Consider the following 18,450-nt stretch of genomic DNA (forward strand, 5'->3'; position numbering starts at 1 on the left):
CTTCTCTAACATCCCTGCCCAGAGGCCCCAGAGCACAAGGTGAGACGAGATCACATTAGTGAGTGTGAAAACCCACCGCTCTAACATCCCTGCCCACAGAGCCCAGAGTACGAGGTGAGACGAGATCACATTAGTGAGTGCACAAACGCACCGCGCTAACCCCTCCGCCCACAGAGCCCAGTGTACAAGGTGAGACGAGATCACATTAGTGAGTGCACAAACCCACCATGCTAACATCCCTGCCCACAGAGCCCAGAGCACAAGGTGAGACGAGATTACATGAGTGAGTGCTCAAACCCACCATGCTAACATCCCTGCACACTGAGACCAGAGTACAAGGTGAGACGAGATCACATTAGTGAGTGCTCAAACCCACCGTGCCAACACCCCTGCCCACAGAGCCCAGAGCACAAGGTGAGACGAGATCACTTTAGTGAATGCACAAACCCACTGCGCTAACATCCCTGCCCACAGAGCCCAGAGTACAAGGTGAGACGAGTTCACATTAGTGATTGTTCAAACCCACCGCGCTAACATCCCTGCCCACAGAGCCCAGAGCACACGGTGAGACGAAATCACATTAGAGAGTGCATTTCCCACCGCACTAACATCACTTCCCACTGATCCCAGAGCACAAGGTGACACGAGATCACATTAATGGGTGCACAAACCCACCGTGCTAACCTCCGCGCCCACAGATCACAGTGTACAAGGTGAGACGAGATCACATTAGTGAGTGCACAAACCCACCGCGCTAACATCCCCGCCCAAAGAACCCAGAGTACAAGGTGAGACGAGATCACATTAGTGAGTGCACAAACCCACTGCACTAACATCCCCGCCCAAAGAGCCCAGAGCACAAGGTGAGACGAGATCACCTAAATGAGTGCACAAACCCACTGTGCTAACTTCCCCGCCCACAGAGTCCAGAGTACAAGGTGAGACGGAATCACTTTAGTGAGTGCACAAACCCATTACGCTAACATCCCTGCCCACAGAGCCCAGAGCACAAGGTGAGAGGAGATCACATTAGTGATTGCATAAACCCACTGCACTAACATCCCTGCCCAGAGTACCCAGAGCACAAGGTGAGACGAGATCACATTAGTGAGTGCACAAACCCACCGCGCTAACATCTCTGCCCAAAATCGGCCAGAGTACAAGGTGAGAGGAGTTCACATTAGCGAGTGCGCAAACCCACCGCACTAACATCCCTGCCCACAAATCCGAGAGCACAAGGTGAGACGAGATCACTTTAGTGAATGCACAAACCCACTGCGCTAACATCCCTGCTCACATAGCCCAGAGTACAAGGTGAGACGAGGTCACATTAGTGAGTGCTCAAACCCACTGCGCTAACATCCCTGCCCACAGAGCCCGGAGAACAAGGTGAGACGAAATCACATTAGTGAGTGCATTTCCCACCGCACTAACATCACTTCCCACTGATCCCAGAGCACAAGGTGACACGAGATCACATTAGTGAGTGCACAGACCCACCGCGCAAACATCCCTGCCCACAGAGCACAAGGTGAGACGAGATCACATTAGTGAGTGTGCAAACCCACCGCTCTAACATCCCTGCCCACAGAGCCCAGAGTACGAGGTGAGACGAGATCACATTAGTGAGTGCACAAACGCACCTCGCTAACCCCTCCGCCCACAGAGCCCAGTGTACAAGGTGAGACGAAATCACATTAGTGAGTGCACAAACCTACCATGCTAACATCCCTGCCCGCCGAGCCCAGAGCACAAGGTGAGACGAGATCACATTAGTGAGTGCTCAAACCCGCTGCGCTAACATCCCTGTCCAATGGGCCCAGAGCACAAGGTGAGAAGAGATCACATTAGTGAGTGCGCAAACCCACAGCACTAACATCCCTGCCCACAGAGCCCAGAGTAGAACGTGCGACGATATCACATGTGTGAGTGCACAAACCCACTACGCTAACATCCCTGCCCACAAAGCCCGGATTACAAGGTGACACGAGATCACATTAGTGAGTGCACAAACGCACCACACTAAATCCTTGCATACAGAGTCAGAGTACAAGGTGAGAAAAGATCACATTAGTGAGTGCACAAACCCACTGTGCTAACATCACTGCCCACAGAGCCCAGAGTACAAGGTGTGAGGAGATCACATTAGTGAGTGCACAAACCCACTGCGCTAACATCCCTGTCCAATGGGCCCAGAGCACAAGGCGAGAAGAGATCACATTAGTGAGTGCATAAACCCACTGCGCTAACATCGCTGTCCAATGGGCCCAGAGCACAAGGTGAGACGAGATCACATTAGTGAGAGCACCAACCCACCGCACTGACATCCCTGCCCACAGAGCCCAGAGTACAAGATGGGACGAGATCACATTAGTTAGTGCACAAACCCACCGTGCTAACATCCCTGCCCACAGAGCCCAGAGTACAAGGTGAGACGAGATCACATTAGTGAGTGCACAAACCCACCATGCTAGCATTCCTGCCCACAGAGCTCAGAGCACAAGGTGAGACGAGATCACATTAGTGAGTGCACAAACCCACTGCGCAAACATCGCTGCCTTCAGAGAACAGAGTACAAGGTGAGACGAGATCACATTAGTGAGGGCACAAACCCACCGTGCTAACATCCCTGCCCACTGGGCCCAGAGCACAAGGTGAGAAGCGATCACATTAGGAGTGCATAAACCCACTGCGCTAACATCCCTGCGCTGAGGATCCAGAGCACAAGGCGAGACGAGATAACATTAGTGAGTGCACAAACCCACCGAGCTAACATCCCTGCCCACAGAGCCCAGAGTACAAGGTGAGAGGAGGTCACATTAGTGAGTGCACAAACCCACCGCGATAACATCCCTGCCCACAGAGCCCAGAGTACAAGGTAGGACGAGGTCACATTAGTGAGTGCACAAACCCACCGCGCTAACATCTCTGCCCAAAATCGGCCAGGGTACAAGGTGAGACGAGATCACATTAGTGAGTACACAAACCCACCGAGCTAACATCCCTGCCCACAGAGCCCAGAGTACAAGGTGAGAGGAGGTCACATTAGTGAGTGCACAAACCCACCGCGATAACATCCCTGCTCACAGAGCCCAGAGTACAAGGTAGGACGAGGTCACATTAGTGAGTGCACAAACCCACCGCGCTAACATCTCTGCCCAAAATCGGCCAGGGTACAAGGTGAGACGAGATCACATTAGTGAGTACCCAAACCCACTGCGCTAACATCCCTGCCCACAGAGCCCAGAGCACAAGGTGAGAAGAGATCACATTAGTGAGTGCATAAACCCACTTCTCTAACATCCCTGCCCAGAGGACCCAGAGCACAAGGTGATACGAGATCACATTAGTGAGTGCACAGACCCACCGCGCAAACATCCCTGCCCACAGAACCCAGAGCACAAGGTGAGACGAGATCACATTAGTGAGTGCACAAACGCACCGCGCTAACCCCTCCGCCCACAGAGCCAAGTGTACAAGGTGAGACGAGATCACATTAGTGAGTGCATTTCCCACAGCACTAACATCACTGCCCACAGAGCCAAGAGCACAAGGTGAGACGAGATCACATTAGTGAGTGCACAAACCCAACGCGCTAACATCCCCGCTCACATAGCCAAGAGTACAAGGTGAGACAAGATCACATTAGTGAGTGGACAAACCCACCACACTAACATCTCTGTCCACAGAGCCCAGAGAACAATGTGAGACGAGATCACATTAGTGAGTGCGCAAACCCACCGCGCTAACATCCCTGCCCACAGAGCCCAGAACAGAAAGTGAGACGAGATCACATTAGTGAGTGCACAAACCCACTGCACTAACATCCCCACCCACAGAGCCAGTGTACAAGGTGAGATGAGATCACATTAGTGAGTGCACAAATCCACCGTGCTATCATCCCTGCCCACTGAACACAGAGCACAAGGTGAGACGAGATCACATTAGGGAGTGCACAAACCCACTGAACTAACATCTCTGCCCACAGAGGCCAGAGTACAAGGTGAGATGAGATCACATTAGTGAGTGCACAAACCCACCGCACTAACATCCCTGCCCTCAGAGCCCAGAGCACAAGGTCAGAAGAGATCACATTAGTGAGTGCATGAACCCACTTCTCTAACATCCCTGACCGGAGGACCCAGAGCACAAGGTGAGATGAGATCACATTATTGAGTGCACAGACCCACCGCGCAAACATCCCTGCCCACAGAGCCCAGAGTACGAGGTGAGACGAGATCACATTAGTGAGTGCACAAACGCACCGCGCTAACCCCTCCGCCCACAGAGCCCAGTGTACAAGGTGAGACGAGATCACATTAGTGAGTGCACAAACCCACCATGCTAACATCCCTGCCCACAGAGCCCAGAGCACAAGGTGAGACGAGATCACATTAGTGAGTGCTCAAACCCACCATGCTAACATCCCTGCACACTGAGACCAGAGTACAAGGTGAGACGAGATCACATTAGTGAGTGCTCAAACCCACCGTGCAAACATCCCTGCCCACAGAGCCCAGGGCACAAGGTGAGAGGAGATCACTTTAGTGAATGCACAAACCCACTGCGCTAACATCCCTGCCCACAGAGCCCAGAGCACAAGGTGAGACGAAATCACATTAGAGAGTGCATTTCCCACCGCACTAACATCACTTCCCACTGATCCCAGAGCACAAGGTGACACGAGATCACATTAATGAGTGCACAAACCCACCGTGCTAACCTCCGCGCCCACAGATCCCAGTGTACAAGGTGAGACGAGATCACATTAGTGAGTTCACAAACCCACCGCGCTAACATCCCCGCCCAAAGAACCCAGAGTACAAGGTGAGACGAGATCACATTAGTGAGTGCACAAACCCACTGCACTAACATCCCCGCCCAAAGAGCCCAAAGCACAAGGTGAGACGAGATCACCTAAATGAGTGCACAAACCCACTGTGCTAACTTCCCCGCCCACAGAGTCCAGAGTACAAGGTGAGACGGAATCACTTTAGTGAGTGCACAAACCCATTACGCTAACATCCCTGCCCACAGAGCCCAGAGCACAAGGTGAGCGGAGATCACATTAGTGATTGCATAAACCCACTGCACTAACATCCCTGCCCAGAGTACCCAGAGCACAAGGTGAGACGAGATCACATTAGTGAGGGCACAAACCCAACGCGCTAACATCCCCGCCCACCGAGCCGAGAGCACAAGGTGAGACGAGATCACATTAGTGAGTGCACAAACGCACCACACTAAATCCTTGCCTACAGAGTCAGAGTACAAGGTGAGAAAAGATCACATTAGTGAGTGCACAAACCCACTGTGCTAACATCACTGCCCACAGAGCCCAGAGTACAAGGTGTGAGGAGATCACATTAGTGAGTGCACAAACCCACTGCGCTAACATCCCTGTCCAATGGGCCCAGAGCACAAGGTGAGAAGAGATCACATTAGTGAGTGCGCAAACCCACAGCACTAACATCCCTGCCCACAGAGCCCAGAGTAGAACGTGAGACGATATCACATGTGTGAGTGCACAAACCCACTACGCTAACATCCCTGCCCACAAAGCCCGGATTACAAGGTGACACGAGATCACATTAGTGAGTGCACAAACTCACCACACTAAATCCTTGCATACAGAGTCAGAGTACAAGGTGAGAAAAGATCACATTAGTGAGTGCACAAACCCACTGTGCTAACATCACTGCCCACAGAGCCCAGAGTACAAGGTGTGAGGAGATCACATTAGTGAGTGCACAAACCCACTGCGCTAACATCCCTGTCCAATGGGCCCAGAGCACAAGGTGAGAAGAGATCACATTAGTGAGTGCATAAACCCACGGCACTAACATCGCTGTCCAATGGGCCCAGAGCACAAGGTGAGACGAGATCACATTAGTGAGAGCACCAACCCACCGCACTGACATCCCTGCCCACAGAGCCCAGAGTACAAGATGGGACGAGATCACATTAGTTAGTGCACAAACCCACCGTGCTAACATCCCTGCCCACAGAGCCCAGAGTACAAGGTGAGACGAGATCACATTAGTGAGTGCACAAACCCACCATGCTAGCATTCCTGCCCACAGAGCTCAGAGCACAAGGTGAGACGAGATCACATTAGTGAGTGCACAAACCCACTGCGCAAACATCGCTGCCTTCAGAGAACAGAGTACAAGGTGAGACGAGATCACATTAGTGAGGGCACAAACCCACCGTGCTAACATCCCTGCCCACTGGGCCCAGAGCACAAGGTGAGAAGCGATCACATTAGGAGTGCATAAACCCACTGCGCTAACATCCCTGCCCAGAGGATCCAGAGCACAAGGTGAGACGAGATCACATTAGTGAGAGCACCAACTCACCGCGCTAACATCCCCGTCGACAGAGAACAGAGTACAAGGCGAGACGAGATAACATTAGTGAGTGCACAAACCCACTAACATTACTGCCCAGAGAGCCCAGAGTACAAGGTGAGAGGAGGTCACATTAGTGAGTGCGCAAACCCACCACACTAACATCCCCACCCACAGAGCCCAGAGTACAAGGTGAGAGGAGGTCACATTAGTGAGTGCACAAACCCACCGCGATAACATCCCTGCCCACAGAGCCCAGAGTACAAGGTAGGACGAGGTCACATTAGTGAGTGCACAAACCCACCGCGCTAACATCTCTGCCCAAAATCGGCCAGGGTACAAGGTGAGACGAGATCACATTAGTGAGTACACAAACCCACCGAGCTAACATCCCTGCCCACAGAGCCCAGAGTACAAGGTGAGAGGAGGTCACATTAGTGAGTGCACAAACCCACCGCGATAACATCCCTGCCCACAGAGCCCAGAGTACAAGGTAGGACGAGGTCACATTAGTGAGTGCACAAACCCACCGCGCTAACATCTCTGCCCAAAATCGGCCAGGGTACAAGGTGAGACGAGATCACATTAGTGAGTACACAAACCCACTGCGCTAACATCCCTGCCCACAGAGCCCAGAGTACAAGGTGAGACGAGATCACATTAGTGAGTGCATTTCCCACCGCACTAACATCACTGCCCACAGATCCCAGAGCACAAGGTGAGACGAGATCACATTAGTGAGTGCACAAACCCACCGCGCCAACACCCCTGCCCACAGAGCCCAGAGCACAAGGTGAGACGAGATCACATTAGTGAGTGCACAAACCCACAGCACTAACATCCCCACCCACATAGCCCAGTGTACAAGGTGAGATGAGATCACATTAGTGAGGGCACAAACCCACCGCGCTAACATCCCCGCCCACATAGCCCAGAGTACAAGGTGAGACAAGATCACATTAGTGAGTGCACAAACCCACTGCACTAACATCCCCACCCACAGAGCCCAGTGTACAAGGTGAGATGAGATCACATTAGTGAGTGCACAAACCCACCGTGCTAACCTCCTCACCCACAGAGCCAAGTGTACAAGGTGAAACGAGATCACATTAGTGAGTGCACAAACCCACTGCACTAACATCCCCACCCACAGAGCCCAGTGTACAAGGTGAGACGAGATCACATTAGTGAGTGCTCAAATCCACCATGCTAACATCCCTGCCCATAGAGCCCAGAGCACAAGGTGAGACGAGATCACATTAGTGAGTGTTCAAACCCACCGCGCTAACATCCCTGCCCACAGAGCCCAGAGTACAAGGTGAGACGAGATCACATTAGTGAGTGCACAAACCCACTGAACTAACATCTTGCCCACAGAGGCCAGAGTACAAGGTGAGATGAGATCACATTAGTGAGTGCACAAACCCACCGCACTAACAACCCTGCCCTCAGAGCCCAGAGCACAAGGTGAGACGAGATCACATTAGTGAGTGCACAAACCCACCATGCTAACATCTTGCCCACAGAGGCCAGAGTACAAGGTGAGATGAGATCACATTAGTGAGTGCACACACCCACCGCACTAACATCCCTGCCCACAGAGCCCAGAGTGCAAGATGGGATGAGATCACATTAGTGAGTGCATCAACCCACTGCGCTAACATCCCTGCCCACAGAGCCCAGAGCGCAAGATGGGATGAGATCACATTAGTCAGTGCACAGACCCACCGCGCGAACATCCCTGTACACAGAACCCAGAGTACAAGGTGAGACGAGATCACATTGGTGAGTGCACAAACGCACCGCGCTAACCCCTCCGCCCACAGAGCCCAGTGTACAAGGTGAGAAGAGATCATATTAGTGAGTGCACAAACCCACCATGCTAACATCCCTGCCCACAGAGCCCAGAACACAAGGTGAGACGAGATCACATTAGTGAGTGCACAAACCCACCGAACTAACATCCCTGCCCTTAGAGCCCAGAGTACGAGTTGAGACGAGATCACATTAGTGAGTGCACAAACCCACTGCACTAACATCCCCACCCACAGAGCCCAGTGTACAAGGTGAGATGATATCACATTAGTGAGTGCACAAACCCACCGTGCTAACATCCCTGCCCCCAGAGCCCAGAGCACAAGGTGAGATGAGATCACATTAGTGAGTGCACAAACCCACCATGCTAACATCCCTGCCCACAGAAACCAGAGCACAAGGTGAGACGAGATCACATTAGTGAGTGCACAAACCCACTGAACTAACATCTCTGCCCACAGAGGCCAGATTACAAGGTGAGATGAGATCACAATAGTGAGTGCACAAACCCACAACACTAACATCCCTGCCCTCAGAGCCCAGAACACAAGGTGAGATCTGATCACATTAGTGAGTGAACACAACCACTGTGCTAACATCCCTGCCCACAGAGCCCAGAGCACAAGGTGAGAAGAGATCACATTAGTGAGTGCATAAACCCACTTCTCTAACATCCCTGCCCAGAGGACCCAGAGCACAAGGTGATACGAGATCACATTAGTGAGTGCACAAACGCACCGCGCTAACCCCTCCGCCCACAGAGCCAAGTGTACAAGGTGAGACGAGATCACATTAGTGAGTGCACAAACCCACCGCGCTAACATCCCTGCCCACAGAGTCCAGAGTACAAGGTGAGACAAGGTCACATTAGTGAGTACACAAACCCACTGCGCTAACATCCCTGCCCACAGAGCCCAGAGCACAAGGTGAGACGAGATCACATTAGTGAGTGCACAAACACACCGCGCCAACACCCCTGCCCACAGAGCCAAGAGCACAAGGTGAGACGAGATCACATTAGTGAGTGCACAAACCCAACGCGCTAACATCCCCGCCCACATAGCCCAGAGTACAAGGTGAGACAATATCACATTAGTGAGTGGACAAACCCACCACACTAACATCTCTGTCCACAGAGCCCAGAGTACAAGGTGAGACGAGATCACATTAGTGAGTGCGCAAACCCACCGCGCTAACATCCCTACCCACAGAGCCCAGAACAGAAAGTGAGACGAGATCACATTAGTGAGTGCACAAACCCACTGCACTAACATCCCCACCCACAGAGCCAGTGTACAAGGTGAGATGAGATCACATTAGTGAGTGCACAAACCCACCGTGCTATCATCCCTGCCCACAGAACACAGAGCACAAGGTGAGACGAGATCACATTAGTGAGTGCACAAACCCACTAAACTAACATCTTTGCCCACAGAGGCCAGAGTACAAGGTGAGATGAGATCACATTAGTGAGTGCACAAACCCACCGCACTAACATCCCTACCCACAGAGCCCAGAACAGAAAGTGAGACGAGATCACATTAGTGAGTGCACAAACCCACTGCACTAACATCCCCACCCACAGAGCCAGTGTACAAGGTGAGATGAGATCACATTAGTGAGTGCACAAACCCACCGTGCTATCATCCCTGCCCACAGAACACAGAGCACAAGGTGAGACGAGATCACATTAGTGAGTGCACAAACCCACTAAACTAACATCTTTGCCCTCAGAGCCCAGAGCACAAGGTGAGACGAGATCACATTAGTGAGTGCACAAACCCACTAAACTAACATTTCTGCCCACAGAGGCCAGAGTACAAGGTGAGATGAGATCACGTTAGTGAGTGCACAAACCCACTTCTCTAACATCCCTGCCCAGAGGCCCCAGAGCACAAGGTGAGACGAGATCACATTAGTGAGTGTGAAAACCCACCGCTCTAACATCCCTGCCCACAGAGCCCAGAGTACGAGGTGAGACGAGATCACATTAGTGAGTGCACAAACGCACCGCGCTAACCCCTCCGCCCACAGAGCCCAGTGTACAAGGTGAGACGAGATCACATTAGTGAGTGCACAAACCCACCATGCTAACATCCCTGCCCACAGAGCCCAGAGCACAAGGTGAGACGAGATTACATGAGTGAGTGCTCAAACCCACCATGCTAACATCCCTGCACACTGAGACCAGAGTACAAGGTGAGACGAGATCACATTAGTGAGTGCTCAAACCCACCGTGCCAACACCCCTGCCCACAGAGCCCAGAGCACAAGGTGAGACGAGATCACTTTAGTGAATGCACAAACCCACTGCGCTAACATCCCTGCCCACAGAGCCCAGAGTACAAGGTGAGACGAGGTCACATTAGTGATTGTTCAAACCCACCGCGCTAACATCCCTGCCCACAGAGCCCAGAGCACACGGTGAGACGAAATCACATTAGAGAGTGCATTTCCCACCGCACTAACATCACTTCCCACTGATCCCAGAGCACAAGGTGACACGAGATCACATTAATGGGTGCACAAACCCACCGTGCTAACCTCCGCGCCCACAGATCACAGTGTACAAGGTGAGACGAGATCACATTAGTGAGTGCACAAACCCACCGCGCTAACATCCCCGCCCAAAGAACCCAGAGTACAAGGTGAGACGAGATCACATTAGTGAGTGCACAAACCCACTGCACTAACATCCCCGCCCAAAGAGCCCAGAGCACAAGGTGAGACGAGATCACCTAAATGAGTGCACAAACCCACTGTGCTAACTTCCCCGCCCACAGAGTCCAGAGTACAAGGTGAGACGGAATCACTTTAGTGAGTGCACAAACCCATTACGCTAACATCCCTGCCCACAGAGCCCAGAGCACAAGGTGAGAGGAGATCACATTAGTGATTGCATAAACCCACTGCACTAACATCCCTGCCCAGAGTACCCAGAGCACAAGGTGAGACGAGATCACATTAGTGAGTGCACAAACCCACCGCGCTAACATCTCTGCCCAAAATCGGCCAGAGTACAAGGTGAGAGGAGTTCACATTAGCGAGTGCGCAAACCCACCGCACTAACATCCCTGCCCACAAATCCGAGAGCACAAGGTGAGACGAGATCACTTTAGTGAATGCACAAACCCACTGCGCTAACATCCCTGCTCACATAGCCCAGAGTACAAGGTGAGACGAGGTCACATTAGTGAGTGTTCAAACCCACTGCGCTAACATCCCTGCCCACAGAGCCCGGAGAACAAGGTGAGACGAAATCACATTAGTGAGTGCATTTCCCACCGCACTAACATCACTTCCCACTGATCCCAGAGCACAAGGTGACACGAGATCACATTAGTGAGTGCACAGACCCACCGCGCAAACATCCCTGCCCACAGAGCACAAGGTGAGACGAGATCACATTAGTGAGTGTGCAAACCCAAGGCTCTAACATCCCTGCCCACAGAGCCCAGAGTACGAGGTGAGACGAGATCACATTAGTGAGTGCACAAACGCACCTCGCTAACCCCTCCGCCCACAGAGCCCAGTGTACAAGGTGAGACGAAATCACATTAGTGAGTGCACAAACCTACCATGCTAACATCCCTGCCCGCCGAGCCCAGAGCACAAGGTGAGACGAGATCACATTAGTGAGTGCTCAAACCCGCTGCGCTAACATCCCTGCCCACAGAGCCCAGAGCACAAGGTGAGACGAGATCACATTAGTGAGTGTGCAAACCCACCGCGCTAACATCCCTGCCCACAGAGCCCAGAGTACAAGGTGAGACGAGATCACATTAGTGAGTGCACAAACCCACTGAACTAACATCTTGCCCACAGAGGCCAGAGTACAAGGTGAGATGAGATCACATTAGTGAGTGGACAAACCCACCGCACTAACATCCCTGCCCTCAGAGCCCAGAGCACAAGGTGAGACGAGATCACATTAGTGAGTGCACAAACCCACTGAACTAACATCTTGCCCACAGAGGCCAGAGTACAAGGTGAGATGAGATCACATTAGTGAGTTCACAAACCCGCCGCACTAACATCCCTGCCCACAGAGCCCAGAATGCAAGATGGGATGAGATCACATTAGTCAGTGCACAAACCCACTGAACTAACATCTTGCCCACAGAGGCCAGAGTACAAGGTGAGATGAGATCACATTAGTGAGTACACAAACCCACCGCGCGAACATCCCTGTCCACAGAACCCAGAGTACAAGGTGAGACGAGATCACATTAGTGAGTACACAAACCCACTGCGCTAACATCCCTGCCCACAGAGCCCAGAGTACAAGGTGAGACGAGATCACATTAGTGAGTGCATTTCCCACCGCACTAACATCACTGCCCACAGATCCCAGAGCACAAGGTGAGACGAGATCACATTAGTGAGTGCACAAACCCACCGCGCCAACACCCCTGCCCACAGAGCCCAGAGCACAAGGTGAGACGAGATCACATTAGTGAGTGCACAAACCCACAGCACTAACATCCCCACCCACATAGCCCAGTGTACAAGGTGAGATGAGATCACATTAGTGAGGGCACAAACCCACCGCGCTAACATCCCCGCCCACATAGCCCAGAGTACAAGGTGAGACAAGATCACATTAGTGAGTGCACAAACCCACTGCACTAACATCCCCACCCACAGAGCCCAGTGTACAAGGTGAGATGAGATCACATTAGTGAGTGCACAAACCCACCGTGCTAACCTCCTCACCCACAGAGCCAAGTGTACAAGGTGAAACGAGATCACATTAGTGAGTGCACAAACCCACTGCACTAACATCCCCACCCACAGAGCCCAGTGTACAAGGTGAGACGAGATCACATTAGTGAGTGCTCAAATCCACCATGCTAACATCCCTGCCCATAGAGCCCAGAGCACAAGGTGAGACGAGATCACATTAGTGAGTATTCAAACCCACCGCGCTAACATCCCTGCCCACAGAGCCCAGAGTACAAGGTGAGACGAGATCACATTAGTGAGTGCACAAACCCACTGAACTAACATCTTGCCCACAGAGGCCAGAGTACACGGTGAGATGAGATCACATTAGTGAGTGCACAAACCCACCGCACTAACATCCTGCCCTCAGAGCCCAGAGCACAAGGTGAGACGAGATCACATTAGTGAGTGCACAAACCCACCATGCTAACATCTTGCCCACAGAGGCCAGAGTACAAGGTGAGATGAGATCACATTAGTGAGTGCACACACCCACCGCACTAACATCCCTGCCCACAGAGCCCAGAGTGCAAGATGGGATGAGATCACATTAGTGAGTGCATCAACCCACTGCGCTAACATCCCTGCCCACAGAGCCCAGAGCGCAAGATGGGATGAGATCACATTAGTCAGTGCACAGACCCACCGCGCGAACATCCCTGTACACAGAACAAAGAGTACAAGGTGAGGCGAGATCACATTAGTGAGTGCACAAACGCACCGCGCTAACCCCTCCGCCCACAGAGCCCAGTGTACAAGGTGAGAAGAGATCATATTAGTGAGTGCACAAACCCACCTTGCTAACATCCCTGCCCACAGAGCCCAGAGCACAAGGTGAGACGAGATAACATTAGTGAGTCCGCAAAACCACCATGCTAACATCCCTCCCCACAGAGCCCAGAACACAAGGTGAGACGAGATCACATTAGTGAGTGCACAAACCCACCGAACTAACATCCCTGCCCTTAGAGCCCAGAGTACGAGTTGAGACGAGATCACATTAGTGAGTGCACAAACCCACTGCACTAACATCCCCACCCACAGAGCCCAGTGTACAAGGTGAGATGATATCACATTAGTGAGTGCACAAACCTACCGTGCTAACATCCCTGCCCCCAGAGCCCAGAGCACAAGGTGAGATGAGATCACATTAGTGAGTGCACAAACCCACCATGCTAACATCCCTGCCCACAGAAACCAGAGCACAAGGTGAGACGAGATCACATTAGTGAGTGCACAAACCCACTGAACTAACATCTCTGCCCACAGAGGCCAGATTACAAGGTGAGATGAGATCACATTAGTGAGTGCACAAACCCACAACACTAACATCCCTGCCCTCAGAGCCCAGAGCACAAGGTGAGATCTGATCACATTAGTGAGTGAACACAACCACTGTGCTAACATCCCTGCCCACAGAGCCCAGAGCACAAGGTGAGAAGAGATCACATTAGTGAGTGCATAAACCCACTTCTCTAACATCCCTGCCCAGAGGACCCAGAGCACAAGGTGATACGAGATCACATTAGTGAGTGCACAGCTCCACCGCGCAAACATCCCTGCCCACAGAACCCAGAGCACAAGGTGAGACGAGATCACATTAGTGAGTGCACAAACGCACCGCGCTAACCCCTCCGCCCACAGAGACAAGTGTACAAGGTGAGACGAGATCACATTAGTGAGTGCACAAACCCACCATGCTAACATCCCTGCCCACAGAACCCAGAGCACAAGGTGAGACGAGATCACATTAGTGAGTGCACAAACCCACCGCGCTAACATCCCTGCCCACAGAGTCCAGAGTACAAGGTGAGACGAGGTCACATTAGTGAGTACACAAACCCACTGCGCTAACATCCCTGCCCACAGAGCCCAGAGTACAAGGTGAGACGAGATCACATTAGTGAGTGCACAAACACACCGCGCCAACACCCCTGCCCACAGAGCCAAGAGCACAAGGTGAGACGAGATCACATTAGTGAGTGCACAAACCCAACGCGCTAACATCCCCGCCCACCGAGCCCAGAGCACAAGGTGAGACGAGATCACTTTAGTGAATGCACAAACCCACCACACTAACATCCCTGCCCACATAGCCCAGAGCACAAGGTGAGACAATATCACATTAGTGAGTGGACAAACCCACCACACTAACATCTCTGTCCACAGAGCCCAGAGTACAAGGTGAGACGAGATCACATTAGTGAGTGCGCAAACCCACCGCGCTAACATCCCTACCCACAGAGCCCAGAACAGAAAGTGAGACGAGATCACATTAGTGAGTGCACAAACCCACTGCACTAACATCCCCACCCACAGAGCCAGTGTACAAGGTGAGATGAGATCACATTAGTGAGTGCACTAACCCACCGTGCTATCATCCCTGCCCACAGAACACAGAGCACAAGGTGAGACGAGATCACATTAGTGAGTGCACAAACCCACTAAACTAACATCTTTGCCCACAGAGGCCAGAGTACAAGGTGAGATGAGATCACATTAGTGAGTGCACAAACCCACCGCACTAACATCCCTACCCACAGAGCCCAGAACAGAAAGTGAGACGAGATCACATTAGTGAGTGCACAAACCCACTGCACTAACATCCCCACCCACAGAGCCAGTGTACAAGGTGAGATGAGATCACATTAGTGAGTGCACAAACCCACCGTGCTATCATCCCTGCCCACAGAACACAGAGCACAAGGTGAGACGAGATCACATTAGTGAGTGCACAAACCCACTAAACTAACATCTTTGCCCTCAGAGCCCAGAGCACAAGGTGAGACGAGATCACATTAGTGAGTGCACAAACCCACTAAACTAACATTTCTGCCCACAGAGGCCAGAGTACAAGGTGAGATGAGATCACATCAGTGAGTGCACAAACCCACTTCTCTAACATCCCTGCCCAGAGGCCCCAGAGCACAAGGTGAGACGAGATCACATTAGTGAGTGTGAAAACCCACCGCTCTAACATCCCTGCCCACAGAGCCCAGAGTACGAGGTGAGACGAGATCACATTAGTGAGTGCACAAACGCACCGCGCTAACCCCTCCGCCCACAGAGCCCAGTGTACAAGGTGAGACGAGATCACATTAGTGAGTGCACAAACCCACCATGCTAACATCCCTGCCCACAGAGCCCAGAGCACAAGGTGAGACGAGATTACATGAGTGAGTGCTCAAACCCACCATGCTAACATCCCTGCACACTGAGACCAGAGTACAAGGTGAGACGAGATCACATTAGTGAGTGCTCAAACCCACCGTGCCAACACCCCTGCCCACAGAGCCCAGAGCACAAGGTGAGACGAGATCACTTTAGTGAATGCACAAACCCACTGCGCTAACATCCCTGCCCACAGAGCCCAGAGTACAAGGTGAGACGAGGTCACATTAGTGATTGTTCAAACCCACCGCGCTAACATCCCTGCCCACAGAGCCCAGAGCACACGGTGAGACGAAATCACATTAGAGAGTGCATTTCCCACCGCACTAACATCACTTCCCACTGATCCCAGAGCACAAGGTGACACGAGATCACATTAATGGGTGCACAAACCCACCGTGCTAACCTCCGCGCCCACAGATCACAGTGTACAAGGTGAGACGAGATCACATTAGTGAGTGCACAAACCCACCGCGCTAACATCCCCGCCCAAAGAACCCAGAGTACAAGGTGAGACGAGATCACATTAGTGAGTGCACAAACCCACTGCACTAACATCCCCGCCCAAAGAGCCCAGAGCACAAGGTGAGACGAGATCACCTAAATGAGTGCACAAACCCACTGTGCTAACTTCCCCGCCCACAGAGTCCAGAGTACAAGGTGAGACGGAATCACTTTAGTGAGTGCACAAACCCATTACGCTAACATCCCTGCCCAGAGCACAAGGTGAGAGGAGATCACATTAGTGATTGCATAAACCCACTGCACTAACATCCCTGCCCAGAGTACCCAGAGCACAAGGTGAGACGAGATCACATTAGTGAGTGCACAAACCCACCGCGCTAACATCTCTGCCCAAAATCGGCCAGAGTACAAGGTGAGAGGAGTTCACATTAGCGAGTGCGCAAACCCACCGCACTAACATCCCTGCCCACAAATCCGAGAGCACAAGGTGAGACGAGATCACTTTAGTGAATGCACAAACCCACTGCGCTAACATCCCTGCTCACATAGCCCAGAGTACAAGGTGAGACGAGGTCACATTAGTGAGTGTTCAAACCCACTGCGCTAACATCCCTGCCCACAGAGCCCGGAGAACAAGGTGAGACGAAATCACATTAGTGAGTGCATTTCCCACCGCACTAACATCACTTCCCACTGATCCCAGAGCACAAGGTGACACGAGATCACATTAGTGAGTGCACAGACCCACCGCGCAAACATCCCTGCCCACAGAGCACAAGGTGAGACGAGATCACATTAGTGAGTGTGCAAACCCAAGGCTCTAACATCCCTGCCCACAGAGCCCAGAGTACGAGGTGAGACGAGATCACATTAGTGAGTGCACAAACGCACCTCGCTAACCCCTCCGCCCACAGAGCCCAGTGTACAAGGTGAGACGAAATCACATTAGTGAGTGCACAAACCTACCATGCTAACATCCCTGCCCGCCGAGCCCAGAGCACAAGGTGAGACGAGATCACATTAGTGAGTGCTCAAACCCGCTGCGCTAACATCCCTGCCCACAGAGCCCAGAGCACAAGGTGAGACGAGATCACATTAGTGAGTGTGCAAACCCACCGCGCTAACATCCCTGCCCACAGAGCCCAGAGTACAAGGTGAGACGAGATCACATTAGTGAGTGCACAAACCCACTGAACTAACATCTTGCCCACAGAGGCCAGAGTACAAGGTGAGATGAGATCACATTAGTGAGTGGACAAACCCACCGCACTAACATCCCTGCCCTCAGAGCCCAGAGCACAAGGTGAGACGAGATCACATTAGTGAGTGCACAAACCCACTGAACTAACATCTTGCCCACAGAGGCCAGAGTACAAGGTGAGATGAGATCACATTAGTGAGTTCACAAACCCGCCGCACTAACATCCCTGCCCACAGAGCCCAGAATGCAAGATGGGATGAGATCACATTAGTCAGTGCACAAACCCACTGAACTAACATCTTGCCCACAGAGGCCAGAGTACAAGGTGAGATGAGATCACATTAGTGAGTTCACAAACCCACCGCGCGAACATCCCTGTCCACAGAACCCAGAGTACAAGGTGAGACGAGATCACATTAGTGAGTACACAAACCCACTGCGCTAACATCCCTGCCCACAGAGCCCAGAGTACAAGGTGAGACGAGATCACATTAGTGAGTGCATTTCCCACCGCACTAACATCACTGCCCACAGATCCCAGAGCACAAGGTGAGACGAGATCACATTAGTGAGTGCACAAACCCACCGCGCCAACACCCCTGCCCACAGAGCCCAGAGCACAAGGTGAGACGAGATCACATTAGTGAGTGCACAAACCCACAGCACTAACATCCCCACCCACATAGCCCAGTGTACAAGGTGAGATGAGATCACATTAGTGAG

This window comes from Ambystoma mexicanum, chromosome 5q (genome assembly GCF_040938575.1).
Source record: "Ambystoma mexicanum isolate Mex_15411 chromosome 5q, UKY_AmexF1_1, whole genome shotgun sequence".
In the NCBI taxonomy this organism is placed as follows: Eukaryota; Metazoa; Chordata; class Amphibia; order Caudata; family Ambystomatidae; genus Ambystoma; species Ambystoma mexicanum.